This window comes from Theropithecus gelada, chromosome 14 (assembly GCF_003255815.1).
Source record: "Theropithecus gelada isolate Dixy chromosome 14, Tgel_1.0, whole genome shotgun sequence".
Lineage (NCBI taxonomy): Eukaryota > Metazoa > Chordata > Mammalia > Primates > Cercopithecidae > Theropithecus > Theropithecus gelada.
Window position 1 is genome coordinate 20,878,217 of NC_037682.1, and position 16,239 is coordinate 20,894,455.

Genomic DNA, 16,239 nt, shown 5'->3' on the forward strand with positions numbered 1-16,239 from the left:
CAGACACGCGCAAACTCATACACACAACTTTAACTATATTATCATCATCATTAATATTTTTTCCAAAAAGATTCTATCAGTAAGGTCATTTTTCTTTACACATACACACACACACACACACACACACACACACACACACACACACATCTCAGACAGGTTTGAATAGACCTTTGTAAGTGGTTAGACTACGAAGAAACAAAAATTGCCCATTATTTAAATTTGATTACATAGCAACCACCTTTTTAAAAGAATATTTGTATTTGAGCTCATTGTGCAGCAAATCTTCAGACACTTTCTTTCATTAAACTGCTTTGAGAAGGAAAAATTATCAAATGAAAGGGAGGAAATGTTATGCATATCATCCCAGCTCTTGAAAAGAATGCCATGGATTGTCCTCTTTGGCTCTTAATTTATTTAAACAGCATCCCCACTTCCATCAACAACCACGCCTCGGCTTCCTGAGAGCTTTTCTCCAGGGGACACAAGGCTCCGAGGTCATGTTCCCCGTTCGAGACTCTCAGGGGAGACCCAGAGGCTCTGGAGTTAAAAGGAGAACAAGCAGCCCCACTCCTGTTATGCGGATGAGATACGAGAAATCCAGAGGGATGGCAAAACCCCGTTTCTACTAAAAATACAAAAAAATTAGCCGGGTGTGGTGGTGGAGGTCTGTAGTCCCAGTTACTCAGGAGACTGGGACAGGACAATCGCTTGAACCTAGAAGGCGGAAGTTGCAGTTAGCCAAGATCGCGACACTGCACCCCAGCCTGGGCCACGGAGCGAGACTCTGTCTCAAAAAACAAGTCCAGAGGGAACATGAGAGTTTGTTAGAATCAAACCAAGACTGGACTTAAAGCTCAGGCTTTCTGGACTCACAGTCCAGTGCTCCCTGCATCACTCCATTTGAAGAACAGTGGAAGACAGAAATTCACAGGCTAGGGTGGGGCTGTGGGGCAGCTCCCCCAATTCTTTGCTAATACTCTGCAGGTGTTCCTGTCCTGCTGAGGGCCCACAGCCTCTGAGGTCGGCCACTACATTCCCATCAGTTTCTAGGTGCAGAGTCTCCCAGGGAAAGCTCCCACCTGTGGCCCAGTCCCAGCCCCTCAGCAGCACCAGATGCCCCACACTCCTGGCTGGCTGGCCCTGCCCTCTCACAGGACACATACGTGGCAGCTGTTCCCCTTGGTTCTACAGCCTGCTTTCCCAGCAAGAAGGCTCTGGATAGGAAAATAAAACAACAACAAAAAGCCCTTTGATCTGCCAACTGGCACCCTCATTGCACACTGGAGGAAGGTAGAGATGCCCTCTGTCCTGACCCACAGGTCTCCCGGTCACACATCCTCCCCAAAGGGTCCCAAGGGCTCTTTCCCAAACCCCACCTAGCCCAGGCCCCTGCACCCCACGAGATGAAAAGGCCAAGATGATATTTGCAGGGACCAAGCAGGAATAGGCAAGGGGCAGGAAGAGATCAGAGAGGGCCAGGCAACCATGACAAAGAGAATAGGTCATTGACCCGGTGGCCACCCTACCATAGGTGTCTCTGCTTGGTGGGGCAACAGGAAAGGGGTGTGCATGAGACAAGCAGCCCAATCCACCAGTCGGGAATGACTGCATCATGGCAGGCCATGCAGTGGCATGCCAGGGACTCATCCCAAAAGGACGGACCTCTCCCATGTCCCATGGTCTACCCAGGAGAAGCTCCATGGCTTCGGTGAATAGCTGTTCCCTCCGGTTCCTCCAACCTCAAGCACCCGCTTCAATCTCTTGGCCTGAAGGCAGGCTGGAAAGCCCAAAGAGCAGCCCAGGGCTTTCTCTGGGCACAGAGACTGGTGTAAGACTGAGAGTGACCTTCCATTGAATATGCTTTTGTTCTATTTCCACATTCTCTTGCTGTTATTCTTTATTTTTTCCTAAGTCTTTCACCGGGAAAACATGATTATTTTCTTTTTGAGACAGTCTCGCCTGGCTCTGTGGCCCAGGCTGGAATGCACTGGCGCAATTTCAGCTCACTACAACCTCTGCCTCCCGGGTTCAAGTGATTCTCCTGCCTCACCCTCCTGAGTAGCTGGGATTACAGGCACCCGCCACCATGCCCAGCTAATTGTTTGTATTTTTAGTAGAGACGGGGTTCCATCATGTTGGCCAGGCTGGTCTCGAGCTCCTAACCTCAAGTGATCTGCCCGCCTCAGCCTCCCAAAGTGCTGGGATTAACAGGCATGAGCCACTGTGCCCAACCAGACATGATTATTTTCAAAGAGCAGATAACTCCTGGAAAAAAAAAAAAAAAAGATATGGAAAGAGGGAAACCCTGGAATCAAGAAACCCCCCTCACTTCCTGGGATCTCTGACTACTATCCCACCCCGTTGCGGCCTCCACCTCCCTCACAGCCTAGGTGCAGAAGTAAAGGCCCCCATTCCCTCGTGGTTTTGGCGGCTGCCACCAAACAAGGGATTCAAGGCTGGACGGGAGCAAAGGGCCAGGAGATTAGTCACAAAGACCCCTGGATCCTGATTTCCTCCCCACTCTGCTGTTAAGAAACAAACCAGCTCCAAAAGGGAAGACTGTGGGGATCCGCAGAGGAGCAGAGCCAGGAAACAGACCATCTGGTGGTGGAGTGCGGGCTCCAGGTTCAGACTACCTGGGTTTTACACTCCCATACTTGTTTAGCAGCTGTGTGACCTTGGGCAAGTGACTTAACCTCTCTGTGCCCTGGTTTTCTCAACCATAAAATGGGGATAGAGTACTGAATTAGAAGATATTAGCAGCTGAATTGTGCTCCCTGCACACTCATATTTAAGCCCTAACCCCTAGCACTTTGGAATGTGAATGTTTTGGTAATGAAGTTAAAATGAGGCCTTAAGGATCCTAATCCAATCTGACTGGTATTCTTAGAAGAGGAGCTCTGGACACACAGGAGACACCAGGGAAAGGCTGTGTGAGGACAGAGAGAAAGTGGCCATCTGCAAGCCAACAAGAGAGACGTCAGAAGAAACCAAACCTGCCAACACCATGGTCATGGACTTCCAGCCTCCAAAACTGGAAAAACAAATATTACATGAATTAATTTATGTAATCCTCACAACTCATAAGTTAGGTGTTATATTTAGTCCCATTTTATGATGGGAAAATGAGGCACAGAGAAGTTGAGGAGCTTGTCCAAGGCTGCAGAGCAGGTACGTGATAAAGCTGGGGCTCAAGTCAGGTGGGCTCCAGCGTTCCCACTGTAAGAAACTCTTCTATTGGTGGATGAGATCTGATTTGTGAGGGCCTGGCACCCTGCAAGTAATCAATACATATTAGCTGTGATCATCAACAAGCCAAAGAACACGGAGGATTACCAGTAACCACCAGAACAACCTAAAAAAAGACTGGCTTGCAGAGGAGAAAATGGAGAGAAGGCAAGAGAATTTCTCAGGCACCTTCTGAGACCCTGCCAGGTGCCTGGGATACAGGGATGAACAGACAGGCACTGCCCCTGCCTTCCTGGGCTTATACCAAAGTGGAGGAAATAGATGTTAGAAAAAAAAAATTACACAGAGAAGTCAACAATCATCCAAGAGTGACAAAATACCACCAAGGAGAGGACTGTGGAGCCATCTGAGCCTACAGATGGGGAATTTGGCCCATTAGGAAGTCAAGGAGGACTTCCTGGAGGAGGTAATGCGGGGGCTGGGATCCAAAGGATGAGGAGGCGTCAGGTAACTAAAGAGGGAGGAAAAACAGTCCAGGGGAGGAAGGTCACAAAGACTCGTCCATGAAGGTAGGGGCAAGAGAAGAAAACAAACGGCAGATGGGCTGGAGAAGACGGAGTGAGGCTTGGCTGGGGAGGGGGCAGAGGCCACATGAAAGCCTTTTGAACACAACCGAGAATCCATCGAAGGGTTTTAAGCAAGGCGGCTAACATGACCACATAACACAGCAGATGTTTTCCTAACAAAGTGTGTAAGCTGAACTTCCGTAAATGGAATTTATTTTTAAGGCAGAAGGAAGCAGTGGGAACCTTAGAGTTAACTTGTCTATAAATTGAATGAAGACTTTCAAATCCAGCTGGCATTTTCATAGATCGGGCTCCCTAAAATGAGGTACGCCTATTGATTTACCACACTAGAGAAGGGCGGGCCTCTCTGGTGTGCTGGAGACATCGGGGAGTGCCTCTGGTGGCTGTGTCATGGGAGAAACCCCACATTCTGAATGTGATCTTCCCACTCAGCCACCACGACCTGCTTCCTGCGGTGACCACAATCTTCCCAGACTCCCTTCTCAACTTCTCCTCATCCTCCAACCCAACTTGTCCTTTGCATCCATGAGGTGGCCCTTCTGTCCTGGACGCCCTGAGCATTTTCATCGCATTCTATGGCTCCCTTTGGGCTTTGGTGCTATGGCCTCCCCATGCCCCCACATAAGAGGGGCTTAGGGGCAGAGGCCTTGGTACATAGCAAGGAGGGATGGAATCCCACAGAAGCTATAGCTAAGAATCTACTCATTCAATCATTCATTTCCTCATTCATTCAGCATATGAGCATCTGTCCAACCCCAGGGACTGAGCTCCACACTGCAGGCTCCATGGAAAACCAAACAGCAACATCTCCGCCCGCACTCTATGGAGGAAAACAGATGACAAATAAAATATTTAAAGTAATCCTAACATTCACTGAACACTTTTCATGTACCACATTCCATCCCAAGAGATACACTTATGCATTTTCATCAACCCCGATGAGTTAAAACGGAGTCAGAGAGAATTGAAGTGATTTGTCAAAGATCAAACAAAGGTCATAGTGTGAGGCCGACCGGGCGTTTGAACCCAGGCGCTGTGTTCAGAATGTGTCCCAACCCTCCACAGCAGGTTGCCTCCCCTGCTTCCTTGCACCCAGATGAGGTTGCATATCAGAGTCCTCCAGCCTCCACAGCTGAACCCCCAAACCCTCCCTGCCCCGAGGGAAGGGCTCTGGAGCTGAGAGTCATCTACTGAGCCTCCCAGGGACCCTCCCTATTCAGATGCCCAGATACTTTCCTGGGGAGAGAAGCCCAAATTACAAAAGCCACCATGACTTCTGGTGCTAAAATGGAACCCAGCAAAATTATCAAGCAAGAAAAATCCATCTCATCTGATGTTCTCTACTTGCGAGGAGATGGAGCTGGCAGGCAACTCCAGAAAGGCGAGTTGAAAGAATGCAAATGGTGCCTTTCATTCAGTCAACTCAAACAATTATTTCTAGAAAACATTCTAGCTGCAACTGGTTGTAATTTCTATACGCTGATGTTTCCTGGGAGACATCCCATCTAGGGAGCAAAGATGGATAACACAACTGGCAAACACTTAGCTGTGGACAGAGTGTGTTTTGACACAGACATTCACCTCCTTTGATGCTCAGGACTAGGCTATGAGGTAGGTATGCAAACCTACTGTAACGTAAGAGGAATGAAATGTACAGAGAGTAATTTACCAGTCACTTACTAGTTGTATATAGGTGTATGAACCTGGGCAAATTATGTAACCTCTCAGCGCTGACTTCCTTGACTGTAAACAGAGCAATAATACTACCACCTCTATGGGTTGATCTGTGTACCCCAAAAAGATATGTTGACAGCCTAACCCCTGGCTGTCAGGAACTTCACAGATGTAATCAGGCTAAGAGGAGGTCATTAGGGTGGGCTCTAATCCAACAAGACTGGTGTCCCTATAAGAAGAAGAGAGGCAGACACGCAGGAAAAAATGTCATGCGATGATGGAGGGAGGCATCTACAAGCCAAAGAACACAGAGGGTTGCCAGTAACCACCAGAAGCTAGGAAGAGGCAAAGAGGACCTTTCCCTAGAGCCCTCAGAGACAGCATGTTCCTGCCAACACCTTGACTGCAGGCTTTTAGCTTCCAGAACTGTGAGAATAAGTTTCTGTTGTTTTAAGCCACCTAGTTTATGGTGCTGTCACGGCTGCCGCAGGAAACCAATAAGCCATCTCACAGAGCTATGGAGCTGCCTCAGAGCTGCGGGCCCTGCATCACAGAAGCCGAGGACTGGATGCAGGAGTGAGGGAAGTGTCTGAGGGCCCCAAGGTGCCACAGTCACAGCCATCCCTGGCCTCCGTGCCTGAGTCAGCGTAAATCCAGCTGCAGGGGAAGGCTGCACTCTTCAATGACCCCAGGAACAAGTGTCCACTATGCTCAGCAGAAGAATGCACATCTCCGAATCCTGTCTTGAGAGATCATCCTCTTCCTAACCGCAGGCCCCTCCACTCCCCAGGTCCAGCCTGCCCAGCTCTTCCCCACAGGGACCATGGAGGGTGGCGTTTCTGTTTTGACTGGAGAAATGCCTCATTCCCCAAGGGCTAAGACACCAGCCAATGAGCAAGTTCCCTGGGCCTGCCCTGCTGGGGTAGCAGCAGGTGGCCCAGTGCACTTGGCCCACTAGAGCACGCTGCAATCTGTCCCCCCAGAAGGAGAGGCAGCAACACAGGGCGGGGTGGGGGAGCCTCTCTCAGCAACACCTCCAGCCCTGCACCCGCTGTGGGAGTTAGACATGAAAAGTTGGGTCTAAATCCAAGACCCAGGGCTCCAAATTCTTCTCCCATTTCAAATGGAAGCCAACACAAGAGTCCAGCCCAAGGCTGCTGGGAAGGGAAGTGAGTGCCTCTCCATCCAAGGACCAGGAGTCCAAGCACGTGTGCCCACTTCTAGCATCTCCCCAGGCACTGTTCCCTTGCCAAGGGCAGCTCTTCCTCTTACTCAAGGGGGAGAGAAGAGGTGCAAACATGACACCTACTATGTGCCAAGCACTTGACTCGCTTTTTAGCTTTCCTGTATTCTTGCCATTTTGCAGAGGAGAAAACTGAGACAGGCTGAGAGAGATGGATAAGTGTTCAATAGAGCGGTCAGGATTTGAACCTAGGTCTGGACATCTTACTGGAAAAGCAGACCTGGAAAGCCTCCTAGGGCCCCATCTTAGTCCGTGTGTGTTGCTATAAAGGAATATGCAAGGCTGGGCAATTTATAAAGGAAAAGGGTTTGTTTGGCTCATGGTTCTGCAGGTGGTACATGAAGCATGGTGCCAGCATGTGCTTCTGGAGAAGGCCTCAGGCTGCTTCCACTCAGGGCGGAAGGTGAAGGGGAGCTGGCATGTGCAGAGATCACGCGGTGAGAGCGAACGCAAGAGAGAGGGCAGGGAGGAGCCAGGCTCTTTAACAATCGGCCCTCCTGGGAACTGACAGCATGAGAACTCGCTTGAAGAAGGGCACCAGGCCACTCAGGAGGGATCCGCCACCATGACCCAAACACCCCCCACCTCCAACAGTGGGGATCAAATTTCAACACGAGATTTGGAAGGTCAAACAAACCAAACTATAGCAGGGCCCTCCACTTCCCTGCCCACTCTCACAAGGACACAATGGGTGAGCATGGAGGTACGTAGGTGGATGGGAGCTGCAGGTAGCACCAGGTGTGCCTTGGAGGGATACCCCAAAGCTTGGCTGCACGGCAATTCCCCAAGCAGCCCAAATGTGGCGCCCAATTCTTATGGCTCTCACTATGAATACCTAAGACTCTGGCTTGTCTCACCTCATGGCCAGAACTTTCTCCCTTAGTTTCCAGATAGTTCCTGCAACCTCCCCTCCTCACCATCCATAAAATGAATACAGATACTCCACACTATTGAGGAATTGGGGGAGGAGACAGGAGCAGAAGTGGGTTTTGAAACATCCTGGGAGACATGCTGGAAAACGTTCTCAGAGTAGTAAATTTCAGTAAGCCAAAGGAAGTCATGGGAGAACTGGGCTGAAGATCCAGGGCCTGGCTTCTAGTGCCCTTGCCATGCATGGACTCACCTCCCTCTGGTATATTATAGGCACAATATGATCTGCCCAGAAATAATTTCAATATACACAGTCTGTAATCTATAAAGAGCAATGCACATTGGGATTATTAGGGAAAGGAAGCTTCTATGTGTTAACAACCAACAACATACCAGGTCTATACTAGAAGCTTTAAATGCATCATCTCGATTGATCCTTAAAACACTCTACTAGAGTAAATGTAAATGCAGAGACTTAGTGCTCATCAAATATCCATGTACTTCCTTACATTCTCAGCCTCCCTGGGGGCTGGTTTGGGGCCAGATGGCAGTTCCCACCAAGGTGCTAGAGGTGAAGTGATGTGTGTCACGGCCTGGCCAAAGCAGCTGAGTATTAATGTGGCTCTCCCTTCTCCCTCTTCCCCATCTGTAGTAACTTTGGATGCCTCATGTTTTAGAAGGAGCGGTTACAAAGATGGTAGAGTCATCATCTTTGAAGCCTGGGTCCCTGCGTGACCGTGTGGATCAGAGACACATGTTAGACAAGTAATGTAATCAGGAGTTAATCGTTTTGTTAAGGCACTGAGATTTTAGAGTCATCTGTGGTTGCTGTTATTCTGATTTTCACAGATAAGGAAGTCAAGGCCACACAGCCAGTAAATTGCAGAATCAGGATTCAAATTTCAGATCTGTGACTCCAATATGCATCCTCTTTCCATTACAACCTTTTGTTGTTTAATAAGATCATCCCCCCTCTAACCCCTCCATAAGCAGCCATGTCCCAGAAAACTCTTACTTATCACTGTACCCAAGATGCCTGAGTAATCCACGCAGGACAAAAACAGAATCTCATAAGGTGCTCTGAGCCTGGAAGATGATCAAAGGCGGGGAGGAGGGGGCCTGACTCGGTCTAAGAGATATCTTTCCTGGGGCTTTTCGGCTCCCAGGAGGTTTTGATACAAGAGGAAATATAATATAGTGGTTTAGCACACAGGATAGAGAATCAGATCAACCTAGGATCAAATCCCAATCCCACCACTTACTCTTCTGAGCCTTCACTCTCTAATCTACAGAATGTGGGCAATATCTAAACCATCCTTGTAGGCGGAGACAGGATGAGGCATTGTCAAGCTCCTGGCGGACAGGCAGCATTCCCCAAGTGTCTGCCCCCATGATAATCATCTCTGGGATATCTCAGAGCAGCAGCCTTGCTGGAACAAGGTGAGGCAGAGGCCTAGCCTGGCTGGCCTGTCCCCTTTCAAGCCGCTGGAAGAGGCTGCCTCAGCCAGCATGGCCAATATGGTCCAAAGCTTTAGGCCACAGACCTGGCCCAGCCCACGTCTTTGGAGCAGACCACGGGTAGAACACAAAAAGGGATTCAGGGCCAGCCAGACATAAAGCAACACAACAGAAGAACCAGATTATTTATCTTAAAGTCGAAAGTGTCTTCTAGGAAGATAGCCTTTTATTTGGGTGACTCTGGGAGAGGCTGATCAGCTTAAACACATTACCTGCATATATTGTTGTCATACCATGGTGAAGGGTGGGAAACAAAGGGTAGAAGGGAAAGGATGGACAAATGCTAGCTGTTGAAATATCATCCCTCAACTGCCAGGAGCCAGGATATTGTCAGTGACGTCAAAATGGGCTTCTTGCCATGGGGACGGGGCTACCACGAGCATAGTCACAAGATTCAGGAGCCCCTCAATGAGGCCGAGAAAGGAAGAAAAGAACCAAAAAAGCAGCTTATTCACCCTTGCCTTCTAACCCAAAGACAGACTTTCTCTCTCTGTTTCTCTCTCTCTCTCTCTCTCTCTCTCTCTCTCACACACACACACACACACACACACACACACACACACACAATCCAGCCCCAGAAAACTAGAAAGGACCAAAGTTAATCAAAGTTAATCCCTCCCATTTTACAATAGTAATAATGATAATCATGACAATGTGATGATAGTGAACATTTATTTAGCACTTACTATATGCCAGGCATGATGCTAAATGTTTTACTAGTTTCATCTCAAAGACTATCCACAACAATCTGATGGGGTATTACTAGTTCCATTTTACAAATCAGGAAATGGAGGCACCAGGGGTTAAATGGTCTAAGGTCACACAACTGATATGAAGGATAAAGCCGACAGGCAAATCCAGGCAGTCTAACCACCTGCACTGCTGCCTCTAAAGAAATAGAGAAACTGAGGCTCAGCGAGCGGCTGTGACTCACACAAGGCCACATGGCTCCATCTGTAACAGTATCCAGGCTGGAACACAAGTCTCCTAATGCCTGGTTCAGCTACCTTTCTGCTCCATCCTGTTGCCTTTTATACATACTTGCCCACCACCAGTGAACATGTTTTTGCTCATCTCCAAGTTGTTGAATTCACTAATTAAGGCAGCAGTCTTGGGTGCAGACCAGGGGCAAGGGCTGGATCTTAAGACAACAAGCGCCCAGATGAAAGACCAGCCCTGCCAACTGCAAACACAGGCTCACCACCTTGCTCTCCCACTCTTCACAAAAAGTGTTTCATGATCCACCCCCACTCCCTCAAATGGAGCGCTAATGCAGGTCCAAGGTGCCAGCCTGGGTGGCAGGAGGAGCCCAAGCTGGTGCAATGGCTCAACGGTATCAGGTGGTAGAAATGCCTGATCGATGGGCGTCATCTGCTCCGTGGGACCAGAGTGCTGGTTTCCAAGGCTCCCTCCCGGTGCTGCACCCCAGCTGAGCATGAACAAATGTTCCTGATTTTCCCTCTCAATGGCTGATGAAATAGGCCAGAAGAGCAGCCCTCCGGAAAGGGAGAGGTCCGTAAAACCTGCAGCCCGGGAACTGAAAGGGCTCTTCCCAAGGAAGAATGGGGCACGAGCTTGCAGACTAACATGGGGCTCCCAGCAGGGACTGGTTATAGACATTCTCCTCTCTACCCAAAACTGCTGGGCACTCTGTCCTTCAGCTCTGATGACAGGAGCTGGTTTCTGAAACTGCTGCATTCATTCAACGCAGGATTTTGCTGTGTACAGGCGGGCAGAGAGAGGCAAGCCAGCCCGCAGAGGCGCCTTCCACTGAATGGAAGGCGGAAGGAATGGAGCAGGGCTGCCCAGACCCCTATAAGGTTAGACTCTCCTGCTCTAAGTTGCAAGATGGCTCAGAATCTCCTCAGCCAACATACTCATTTTACAGACTGAGGAAGCAGGCTCAAGAGGGGAAATAACTTGCCCAAGGCCACATGAATGACCCAAAAGAGCTAGACTTCAAATCTGCTATTTTCCTTCTTCCTGGCACTCCCTCCCACAAATCCTTGAATTAATCGCGTATCCCTACCCAGCACCCTGCCCTCCAACGCACCCCTCAGACCATTAAAATCTCATTTTTTAAAGGGCAGAGGGTTCCTTCCTGGACTCAGTCCAAGGTGTCCTAAACCCAACCCCAAGGTATCCTAAACCCAACTAACTTCCGCTTCTAGAAAGTGCCCTGCAGCTTTCAATGATGTGCTACTATTTCAGCCTGGGGTTGGGTAAAAGCACCACATATACTGGCTGTTTGAATGGGTTTGGGGACAAGGGAGACGAGGAAACAGAGTGCCCAAGACTTGAAATGTTGCTAAATCAGAGATCTTGGAGTTTGCCTGGGAGAAGACTGAGCGCGCACAAGATACTTCAAGCCCAAACACAGACTTTAGTAGCCCTTGGGGAGTTTCAATTCCCTCTCCAATTCAGGAGAAGTGGGGTGGGGGTGGGGAGAAAAGGCGAAGGACAGAGCACGGAAAACGCTGGCCTTCTAGGGGCCCCATGCTCCCAGGCAGGTTCCAAGGCAGGGTTGGTCCCTGCAGGCTTCCCTCTACAGAAAAACAAGAGTCACTAAAAGCAAAACACAACAAAAATACTTCTTTTGTTTTCCAGCCCCCTGGAATGTCTTAAAGACCTATCCCGAGACAGCAGGCTTCTCCACCCTTTCCTTTCTCTCCTCTCTCCTCCTCCTCTTCTATTCAAAACAAAAATCATGCTGATCTGTCTTTATGGCAACTTTGTCCTGGAGCATTTCAGTAGCATCCAACAAAAACATGTGGCAGACTACATTGAACAGAGGAACCTCATCTCTTTAAGGGACCCCCATTTCCCCCACTTTTGTAAGGGACATTAAGGACATGGGAGCAGGACGGGGGCTGCCCAAGGAGCACAGGTTACCAGCCAAGAGAAAGATGAAAACTTCTACCAACCACAATGAGGCCACGGCACATTCTATGATTTGCTCCTTTGCATTCACTTGGGACGAGGGGAGGAGGGAGGGAACTGGAGAGAAAGATGAGGCAATAGTCCCTCCAGTATCCCTTCAATGTTAGCCCCGCACATGACAAAGATGACACTCCTCACAGATGCAAGCAGCCATTGACTTCCTAAGGCACAGACACACAGACTCTACATACAGGGACCCTGAGGCCAGATAACTGGGACCCAGGGCAGATTTCCACCAATAACTGTGAAATGACCAGAAGAATGTGGCCTAGAGACCCCAGACCCAGGGGGTGAGGGTGGGGGCCAGGGCTCCTTGACTGCTGAGAAATTTAACACTTCTGCCTGGACTGCTGAAGTCTTTAAGGCCCCATCCCCCACCGCCCACCCTGTGCCTCCCAGTTTACTTGTGCCCAGAGAGAGGATACCTCAAGACCCCCATTCTGCCTTCACCAGGCAGGGATTCGGCCAGATCCAGGGGACAAAGGTGCAACTTTTACAAAAAGGGTGCATGCATTTTGGGGTTTGGGTTTCTGCAACTCCAAGAACCGTCAAAAAGTTAATTCTCCAACCCACTCTCTCTGCACCAATTCGCAGCTGTAGTTTCTTACGTCTTTTTCTGGGGGTAAATTTCTTAATCATCCATTTGACCTGGCACCCTCCCCGAGAAAAATCACATCTGACTCCCAGCCTTTCCAGCCCACGGCGCAGTTTATAACTGTGAACCCTTTGCCTCACCCTCAGTCTCGCTTCCCTGTCTGGCTAGTATACGACGGGCTCCTCAGGGCGGGACCCCGCGTTTAAGTTTGGTGTCTGTGGTCCCTGCGTCCTGGATTTCAGCGCAGTTGCCTCACAGGAGCCAGAACGCGCTTCCTGCCGGCGAGGGCCGGGGCACACCGCCCCCTGGCGGGAGCCCACTCACCTCACTCCAGCAGGACCCGGAGCCGGCGCGATCCCACTCCAGCCGAGCACCCTCCCAAATGGTTCCCACTGGCCCCTAAATCTGGACGTGCCCGAGCCTCCCACCCACCCAGCACCCCACGGAGTCTCCGATTCCCCAGACCGCACACACCTAAGGAATAACAGCGGTCCTGGAGGAACGCGTGGCGCCTCCGCCCCGCCCCGCTGCCAGGGACCCCAAAGGCAGCCCGCCCTCCGTGCCGCTGCCGGGCCCCACAGCCCTCCCGGCCCTGATCGCCGCTCCCAGTCCCTGGTCCCTCCCTGTCCTACCGGGTGGCGTGGCGCGCAGCCCCTTTCCAGGCGCAGCCCTGGCCGAAACCCCGAACCTTGCAACCACACCTGCCACCCCACGCCGTTCTCCAGAAGCCCCCACTCCCCCACCCGGAGCGTTGGGAGCCCACTGGCTCTGCACCTGTCCTGGGCGCAGCCCCCGGCCCTCGGCGGACTCCTGGCAGGCACGGGGCGAGACCGTCCCCGGCCCCCCCAGCTCCGGCGTGCTAGTTTGAGTGGAACTTGGTTGCTGGGCTTCCCGGGACCGTCCTGGGATTCCTACTCCACCCCACTCCCTGGCCGCGTCCAGCAGCACCCCCGGGGCGGCGCGCGGGGGTCCCCAGGTCCCCGGGGGCGCGGCGGCGGCGTGCGGAGAGCACTGAGGTGCGGGGCCCCATACCTTCCAGCTGCGGCGGCCGGACCCCGCGCCAACTCCCGCCAGCGGCCGGGGGGAAACTTTCCTGGTCGGAGGGGCGCGCTCGCAACTTGCCAGGCGCCGGCTGCCTTCCCGGCGGTGGCGGCGCGTACGGGGAACCGCGGCGCGAGGCTGCGGCGCTCGCTCGGGGCTCCGGGCGGGGACCGGGACCGGAGCCGGGGCTGGGGCTCGGGCGGCCTCGCGCGGCTCCGCGGTGGATCGCTCGGCGCTACGTCCGCCCCGCAGCGTGGAGCCCCGCGACGCCGGCGGCAGCTGCACGCCCGCCAGCCCGCCGGCCCCACCTCCGCCGCCGTCCGTCCCTCCCCTCCCCCGCGCTCCCTCCCCCTCCCCAAACCTCCGCCCCTCGCGTCTCCAGCCGCCACTGCTGCCGAGAAGCGCGTCTCCTCCGCGGGCTGCCCCTCGCCTCCCGCCAGCTTCAGCCTCCGCCTCCAGCCCCGCGTCCAGGCCTTGTCTGGGGGTCCCTGGGCCCACCCTCTGCCCATCTCCCCTTCCTCTGCCTCCGACCACCTCCCACTCTGCTCGCGGGCCCTCGCTGCGTCTGAATTTGGAATACCGTTGCGGGAGTGAGGAGAGGCGTATGCTGGACCCAAAGTGTATTTATTCCAGGGGAACTTTCAGCTGACCCCAGGGCCCAACCCCAGGGCTTGGGGTGAGATCCTCGGTCCCTTTCGGGCTCCTGAGCTTCCCTTTGCTGGGAGAAGTACCTGTTGAAAGCCTGGGGAACACACCCTCCTTTGACTTGCAGATAAGAAAGGGGATTTTCAGCAAGGAGGGGCCTGACCCCAGGTCAGATGCAAATAACTTGATTGCTAGGGGCTCGATCTGTGTCTCCGGCCTCAGGGCTGAGGTTCTTGCGGGGCTGGGGAGCTTATCTTTTCTTCTCTGTACTGCTGCTACAGCAGCACCGGCTCGTTCCAACCCCTGACATGACTTGCCTGAGACTTTTAACCTCTGAGCCTCCTCTAAACAACTACCCGGCCCTGCCCCAGACAAAACGGGCAAGCAAGCAGATCAAAGCTGACAGCCCAAGTGAAAGTGCTGATGACAAGGGCTCGGGTCGCCCACTTCTCTTCCCTTGGCAACTGTGTTTTGAGTCCCAGCTTGAAGCTTCCACACCCCATCCCCGTGGGCCCTAGGCATTCAACATACATCAGCTTTGCAGGAGGCTCCTTGGCCAGCTGATTCTCACTAAGGAGTGACTGATAGGAAGGAGCTGACCCTACTCCTGTCTTGTATGTGGGTGTTGGTAGTCAGGCCACTGGGCAGAGTTTGGGGGGAAGGGGGTCTTTTTGTTTTTGTTTTTGTTTTGTTTTTGATACAAGGTCTCGCTCTGTTGACCAGGCTGGACAAGCCTGGTCAACAAGCACAGCTCACTGTAGCCTCGACCTCCTGGGCTCAAGCAATCCGGGCCTTCCACCTAAGCCTCCCGAGTAGCTGGGACCACAGGCATGCGCCATCATGCCTGGCTAATGTTTTCTGTTGTCGTTTTTTTTGTTGTTGTTTTTTGTTTTTGCTTTTGTTTTTTTGTTTTGTTTTGTTTTTTTGGTTTTGTTTTTTTTTTTGTTTTTTTTTTTTTTTTTGTAGAGCTGGGCTCTTACCATGTTGCCCAGGCTGGTCTCCAATTCCTGGCCTCAAGTGATCCTCCCACCTCAGCCTCCCAAAGTGCTGAGATGACAGACATAGACACTGCACCCAGCCACCAGCCAGAGTTTTGAGAGGCAGGAAGTGGCTGTCTTTCCTTGCCTACATTCCAGGAAATGGATTTGTCTCTGTAAGGACTCCGGGGATGTCTGGTCCTTTCAGGAACTTCATCGCGTCACCGGGACTCTTAAAGAGTAGGCACGCGGCTGGAAGAAAAATCCCTGGATCCAGGGTTTCAAAGGGACCCAGAGTGAGCAAAGCTTCACCCAAGGAGAGGAAGTCTCTAACGGTGGAATTTCTGTAAGAGAAGGACAAGGAGAAGGGCTCCACATTCACCCTTCAGCTGCCAAAACATAATGGAGGGTGGAGGCTGCCCCTTCTGGCTGAGTACCCCGCAGGTCCTGCACTTGTGGAATGCTGCTGGGAGAGGCCCCGTGTGAGCCTCCTTAGACACCAGGCGCCGCAGACATTTAAAGAGGAAAAATGGGAAGCCCACAGCAAGGGTGCTGGAGCTTGGGAAGTGGAGATCAGAGACAGCCAGAGGGAGGGATAAAGTCTCTAAGGTTCTGGGGCTTGGCAGAAGTGGGCAGGCGAAGGGGAAGAGAGTGCAGACATGCTACACAACTTAAGACAACCAGCTCTGTCCGTGACTCCAGTTCCAAATCAGTTTCCCGGACCTCAGCCTCTCTTCAGCCTCCATGGAGAACCTGGCCCTATCTGTGCATCAGCTAAGGATATCTGCTGAATAGCTTACTCTAAATCAACTCTTATTTTTTCATTTTTTTGATTTACTTAAATGGCTTGTTTTTAAAAAGATATGTTATTACCATAAATGGAAAGCCAGCATCACATTACTATAAACAGAAGGTAACCATGAAAATAAATACAATGAAAATAAGGGTTATTAAATTCTA

The 16,239-nt window shown here is 51.6% G+C and overlaps 1 protein-coding gene across 1 annotated transcript in view; it reads right to left on the reverse strand.

Annotated features, from left to right (window-relative positions):
* TSPAN18 (tetraspanin 18) overlaps window positions 1-13,755 on the reverse strand; it is a 203,093-nt gene extending 189,338 nt beyond the window's left edge. Inside the window, exon 1 of the mRNA XM_025356007.1 lies at window positions 13,649-13,755. The gene's annotated coding sequence lies outside the window, so the exon portion shown is untranslated. The remainder of the gene's footprint in view (window positions 1-13,648) is intronic.
* Window positions 13,756-16,239: the final 2,484 nt, after the last annotated feature.